The sequence below is a fragment of the Anarhichas minor genome, unplaced genomic scaffold (assembly GCF_050575085.1).
Source record: "Anarhichas minor isolate MPS153535 unplaced genomic scaffold, ASM5057508v1 ptg000041l, whole genome shotgun sequence".
Classification (NCBI taxonomy): Eukaryota; Metazoa; Chordata; class Actinopteri; order Perciformes; family Anarhichadidae; genus Anarhichas; species Anarhichas minor.
The window spans coordinates 5,778,379-5,785,715 of record NW_027466487.1 but is presented as its reverse complement, the minus strand read 5'-3'; the positions used below and the strand labels follow the sequence as shown (position 1 = coordinate 5,785,715).

Below are 7,337 nucleotides of genomic sequence, written 5' to 3'. Positions count from 1 at the left end.
AAATTTTAACTTTTCTTTACCTTCAGGGGAAAGAAAAATAAGACTGGTGTTATGCCTCTCTTGCACTTGCCTCGACAGGCAAGGCTGAGAATCAGATTGTAAATTTGTCTGTTGCCAAGTGCGCTGCCACATCGTTATTTTCTTTGCACTAAGGGCAGTAAACATGCAAAGACTTAGATCGGTTCTCTGTACTCGATAAGTACACTTGATTATAGAGAGCAAATACATTTCATGGCTCTTTCACATATCGTGTGTGTTCATGACATCGCCCTCAACCTGGTGTTAAATGACACCTCCCATCCTGCACGTTAGCCACTTCTATGACTTAATATCCTTTTATGTCTCACCCACACACTCACACTCACACACTCACTCACTCACTCACTCTCACACACACACACACACACACACACACACACACACACACACACACACACACACACATACACACACACACACACACACGTCAAACACCTTGGTTACTCATGCAGCCCAAACCTTTGAGTCTTATCACTTTCAGGTGTAGTCATTGCTTTTACAACGCAATAAATCTCTCATAGCATGTCTATTATTGTCTTTTTACCATGAATTAATTATCAATCATTTGCATTTATTATCACATTTGCAAATGTAACATTTTGAAATGTTATTGTTATTTTACATTTAGATTTTAATAAGACAGTAAAAATAGAGAGAGAGCGTTTCACCTCTTCCTAATGCAAAAGCAACTCAAGAATTTAAGATTTTACTTGAATCAAGTCTCACTTTTACCTATTCTGAACTGAAATAATTAGTTTATAAGTCAATCGACAGACTCAACTATTTGAATAACTTATCAATGAATAAAGTAGGGTTTCAAGCAACTATTCCAAAGCTTTGGTGGTTTCAGCATCTCAGTTTGGAGAATCTGCTGTTTTCGTTATCTCATGTGATAATAAACTGAGTATCTTTAGGCTTGGGAGTGTCAGTCGGACAAAAACAAGCAAATTGATGATGTCACCTGGGGTTGTATTGATCAATCAATAATATTGCAGTTATCTCATACTAGTGGTAAACATTTTCCATGTCTTGTCTTTGCTATAGACACTAAATTGACTCTAAATAACATTTTAAAGGGGATGTTTTTCCAGAGTGCGCAGCACTTTTAGTTCTGACTCATTTCGCACACGTTACATTGCCACCAACTTCCAGGTCCCAGTATGACATTTAGGATGAGTCAGAACAGAATTGCTCTTAATTCAGGTTGTGAAACTGAAGGCAGAGATCTCCTCCATGCAGACCTCTGCAGTAGCTATTGTGTAACCTGTTGCTGCCTGATTCATGTCTGTGAACTTAACTAAAGGGAGTGGTCTTTGGGGGTCTTTGATAGCCCATTGTCCCACAAGGAATGTTTCCAGTCTCTCTCCACTTCCACAGGGACAAAATATGTTTCCATTCAGAGATTTCCACAGCAACTCTGGTGTTGTCCTTGGGGAAAAAAACTGGCTTGCCGGCTCTCAGGCAGGTGGCATGCGAGAGGAGGTCAACATTTGTTTGCCGTTCCAAATTCCAGCTAGTTCACACATTGCTTTCCGACTGAGCATGTGACGGGAGTAAGGAAGCTGAAATGAACCATGTGTGACGCTCTTCTGCCTGTTGTCAGCCAGCTGCAAACAGTAGGTGGTGCCACTGTGACTGACTATTTTACTTATCAAGTTTGGATCAGGCAGGGAGAAGGCAGCTTCAGTCAGTCTGGAGGGAAAATAGGAAAACAGGAGGCCGTCGAAATCAGAGCCAGACAGCCTGGAATGCAGCCAAACCTTGGAATGAACAGTTCCTCTCCCCCCCCCCCCCCCCCTTCTCCAAAGTGCCATATTTCTCATTTTCTCTCTGTTTCATGCTGCATGTTTTTTCACCACTTTTCTCCCCCGATCTCTCCATTCCTCAGTCTGCCCTCCAAACGCTGCACTTTTATTTCCCTTCCTATCTTTCCTTCCGCTCCTCCCTCTCCACCTCCCACTGCTCATGTGAGTCACTACCTGCCTCATAATACCTCAGTAAGTTAATATCCTGAACTTGGATCGTTTCCGACTCTCTCTCTCTCTCTGCTCACACTCATTTGCTCAACAAAGGAAAGGTTGAAAGCCATTTGAATGCAAAGTACATGTTGGGAAATGCATTTTAAAGACATATGTTCCACCCATACATATTTTTATTTCCAAGCTTTCAAACAGAGTTTTTAAAAGAGACAAAGACTGCTGTATTTTGTAGTAACAATTCCACCACCGATATAGTTATATAAGCTCTTGTATTCCTCCGTATGTGATCTTTTCAAAGGGAATCCAGCTGTTCCTTTTAAAAATGATTTAGCTGTAGAGCGGGGTTTCTTCCATGGCATTGCTTTACACTTTCTGGCTACACATTTAGCTAATTTACTTTCTTGGATGTTATTTAAGATATAGCCAATCTTTGCAAAATGACATCATAAACAAAGTCTGTGTTCATTCCTATGATTTTTTCCCATTGTGTGTTGCCAGAAAGTGTGAATTTAAATAAACATCCAGGTAGAGTGCAAGAAAGAGCCTTCCACAATTCCACTTGTAAAACAAATCTAAGATCATTTAGATTTGGGATGTGAGATGAAGTTGATGAAGGATTTTGTAATGTAGCATCCTCTCCCTAGTATAAACATAAAATGTAGCCTACAAGGGGAAGTAGATATCTGTGCCCACAAAGAAAACAACATTAAGCCAATAAGCAGAAATTCCAGGTGCATTTTAGACAGGATGAGAACCTGCAAACTTGAGAGACATGGTCTCTTCACCCAGAGAAACCTCTCTGCAGGCAAACTGGCTGCTTGTCAAAGCCATTGCTAGACTGCAGTACTCCAGTTCCCCCAACAGGTGTCAGGGTATACATTACTGTGGCGTGCACAGCCAGACTAAATTGCCTTGAGGGAAGAATATTCTTCCAGAATCTCTTAACATCAAGCAAATTCACATCAGCTAGGGATGTAATAAAGGACAGGCGGGTGTTTAGATACTGACATGACTCTAAAAGAGACTGATAGGCTGGTTGAGGAGAATGGACACATGAGAGGCTAGACACAGAAGCATCACTGGGGGTAAAGGGTGCTGCAGTGGTGGTGGTCTAGACTAGACCGGCAGGACTGGAGCAAGAGAGAATGTAGGGTGAGTGCAGGAGAACAGGAAGGAGAGTTGTAAATAATAGAGAAGAGTTGGGAACTCCTCGTACGCAAGGTTTGCCTTGTGTAAGAACTGGAGCGCACAAACACACATCCAGAGCGCAGAGACTCAATACAACCCACGCACAAATACATAAATATATAACTGTGTGTGCTGACGAATTCAAGCTAGAAATGGTGAACTGCCAGGCCAAAGCATCAACTAATAATGCATATAAACTCTCTTTGGCTGAAACAAAGCTGATCACATAAGCACAGTCATTAGAGAGCACCTTATTAGAGGCTGCCTCTTTTTATAGCAACGTTTATACCACTCCCTCCTCCCCACCCGCCTCCTACGCCCCCTCCTCAAAAACAAACCACAGAGAATTCCCCCATCTTTCTTTCCTTTTCTCCTCCCTCTACCACCCCTCGTCATTCCTGCCCCACACATATCCTTTCTTACACACACACACACACACACACACACACACACACACACACACACACACACACACACACACACACATTCTTGTGTAACTAACTTGGTTGCTCCTTGGAGGTAGATGTGTAACATGCGGTTCCAATTAACACATATAACACAGCAGTTTGGTTCAGCAGAGCACAGGTTAAATACAAGTGTAAGCAGTGGGCAGTGAGGTGAAGGCGATGGGAGAATTGCATCTTTTAGAGGAGTTTAACCAGTCTGAGCCAAACCTCAGCCTCCGGTGCTGATAAATGAAGTCAACGTGGAAGTGCTAAGAACTGCAGTTCTTTGAATGTCTACTTGATGATCTCCATAGACCCCCATGTTAAAATGCCCAATTGAACAGCAGAAATGTTTACGGCCTGGTCCATAAAACGGTTTTGGTTTCTAGCTAATTTCCCCGTTCAAGACAACTGTACAAGGAGGTTGATTTATAGTCATACTTAAAGGCATGGTCGCTTTGATTGACCGGTGGGCATCGTAACAGGTCGCTAGCTGCTAGCTGTCTCCTCTGATGCGTCCCCCTGGCCCGCCTCAGTCCCACCTACAATCCACCGCCCATTTTCTGTTTGAAAAAAATGTACTTAAGTCTAACATTTACAAAGTGTTGTGTTGACAATGTAAGCAGCCTTTGTTTGACCTAATTATTTAGGCGACAGACTTCTTCAGACAAACATCTCTAGGTCAATTTTAGTTTTTGACATGGATATTTTGCTATAAATTTAATTAACTCAAAACAATATTCAGTTTTAAAAGATGGGGTTGAGTTAAGACATTTAGCTTTAAGAATATAAAATGTCTCTATTAAGATAAAAAGGTTAACAGTAGAGCATTTCATCACATTCCAAATAAGTGATAACATTTACCGCCTATATTAATTGCATGTATTTGTTTGCACAATATATAATTCTCAAAGTCTTTCCAAAATGTAATACAATATAGGCAACCATAAAAAAGATGAATCAAAAACATATATTGTTCAATCTTATAGAAATTACATTTGTTAACAACAAAAACATTAAAATATAAATGTTATATATTTTGTGTAATATTTTCAGATGTATTTCTCTAATTTTGTTTGTGATGAAGAATCTATAAAGAAACAAGCCGTACCTCTGCCCATTTTTGGATTAGCTGCGAGTTAGGCTGTCGTCACTGCCAAGATGACCGGAGAAACCCACTTTACATTACATTACAGTCATTTAGCAGACGCTTTCATCCAAAGCGACTTCAGATTCGATCACAATTCTACACCGTAGGCACAGCTATGGGAGCAATTTTGGGGTTAAGTGTCCTGCTCAAGGTCACATCGACATGCGACTAGCGGAGCCGGGGATCGAACCTTTAAGCTTCACAATCCTATGAGTGACGTCACAGAGACTTGGTCCATATTTTATACAGTCGGAGTTAATGTTTTAAAACCTTAAGAATGACTTTGGAAACAGGACAGGCATTTCCGTTCATCAGCACAGAACATCTTGAACGAGACAGCATTAAAGCTGTTATTCATTATCCTTGAGATGCAGCCTATATACAGAACAGCCAGGAGCTGATAGACAGATAGTGACAGGTACATGAAAGTCACTGATGATGAGGTGATATGAGATCATATTAAACAAGGACTGCCACATTGGAATTCAGTGCAGCATCGACCCAGATAGGAAAACAGGAGACGTGCCGACAGGAACACGATAGAAGTCGCCTGCGTCATGTGTTGCAAGGCGGGTTCATGTTGTTGTACATCGTTTGTTAGCACTGGTGTAGAAATGTGCGTGTGTGTGAGTTGGAAAGGAGCAGACAAAGACGGTAAGAGGCAGCAATGTAAATAGCCCATGTGTCATGAGTGAGATTAGCGTCAAGAATTTCCTCCCTCCGTGGTTGACCTTGTTCCACATTGACGGTCCGTATCGTAGATCAGCACTCTGTCACAGGTGTTCTGTATTCTGTGTGTGTGCGTGTGATCGGGCTGAAGCTAACAATTGTTTTCATTATGAGGATGTCATCCTCAGTTAATCAATTAATCACTTGTAAAACTGTGAAAAATGAAGGTCACGGTTTTCCAGAGGATCAAGGTCACATCATAAAATGTCTTTTATTGTTTGATCAATAGTTCAAAACCAAAGGATATTCAATTTAATAAAATAATAGCAAGAGAAAGAAAAGCAGCCCATTTTAGAACCATCAAATATTTGCCTCCAAATTAACTGAAACAGGTAACTGATTCTCAAAAGTTCAAGAATCAAAATATAATCGTTGCAGCTCTGGTGAGTTTGTTTGCATCTCACAAATCTGTCATAGTTTGTGCACAGGGTAAAATATGCACGACCTCTGATACAGAAGAATGGGCAAAGAAAACGAGAGCCAAATATGAATTGTGTTGACAAGGAACAACATGTAAAGCAGGACAGATACACCTAGATCAACCGAGGAGTTCAGCAAAAAGCATGAATTGCCGTGAGGCGTCATGCGAAGAGAGAGAATGACTGATAGATAGTTATAGAGACTTCCAGACAGTGATTTGCACAGAGTGATGGGCAGATGGACAGATGGAGGGGGAATTGTGAGCCAGAGAGGGAGATTGGGTCGAGGACAATATACTCAGTCTGCAATTACACATATCAGAGGAGGGTAGTACATTTATTTTTCCCCAACCAGGTTCAGCGTATGTGAGCCAACAGCCCTGAATGAAGCTGAGAGAGCAAACAGACATCTATATATATACCCACATTGCAGGAAATGGCTGGATTCGGTCTGATTTGTTATGTCTTTGCCCTTCATTGCACATTCATGCTTCTGAATCTCTTTTTTGAATCTATTTAATTCTTAAACTGATTCGATTGTTGTCTTTTTCCTCCGTCCATTCTGGAGTGCTAATTTATTCATTTATTTTCACACAAGAATCATCCCCACACCTCTCCCGCACATGACTCAACTGCTCTTTGCTTTCCTTCCCATCACTCCCCCCCATCTGCCCATGTCTTTGTCTCTCTGTCCCCTCCATCTGTCGAGCTCTCCTCCTCTTCTTCTTCGCCCAAATGTCCGTCAAGTCAACAAAACAAGAGTGACCACACGCATTCCCCCCACAAACAACCCTTCACTGTCCAGAATGCTCCTGCGTCATTTACTGGGCAAACACTTCTAGAAACAGCACACATTCATTTGTAATCAAGAGAGAGGGGTAGGGGGCTTCCTAGACAGAAAAGGAGTAAGAAGAGAAAGAAAGACAGGTAGGTAAATAAAGAAGAGGTCCGGTGTTGTTTGTAAACTGAAGCAAGACAGAGGGATTTAGAATGAAGGAAGGTATAGGTGTGGTGGTGTTACAGATGCAAGTCAAATAGAGAGAGAGATGTAAAAAACAAAAGCTCCTCTCATTTGTTTCCCCGGGGAAGAGGGTGGGAGAAAGGAAATGATACCAAGGAGAGCAAACACAAAAAGAGGGAATAGAGGACGACATGGGGGTGTGATTTAGAGTGAACAGAAAGCAAGAAATAGGTGTAGAGACGACTGAGGGGCGGATCAATACTGAGAGACGACAAAGAAAGAGGTGGAGACTCAAGCAGCAGCTTGACTGTGAAGGAAAACCCTCAGCTGTTATTGTTGTTTGTTCAGGATTGTTTAATATTGGTGTACGTGCATGCATTTATTTGTGTGAGGGAGGGAGGAGGTGATTGAGAGGAAGATGGAGAG

The 7,337-nt window shown here is 41.6% G+C and overlaps 1 protein-coding gene across 1 annotated transcript in view; it reads left to right on the top strand.

The window, feature by feature from the left end:
* fam131bb (family with sequence similarity 131 member Bb) overlaps positions 1-7,337 on the top strand; it is a 45,878-nt gene that overhangs the window by 15,578 nt on the left and 22,963 nt on the right. The gene's annotated exons all lie outside the window — the stretch shown is intronic.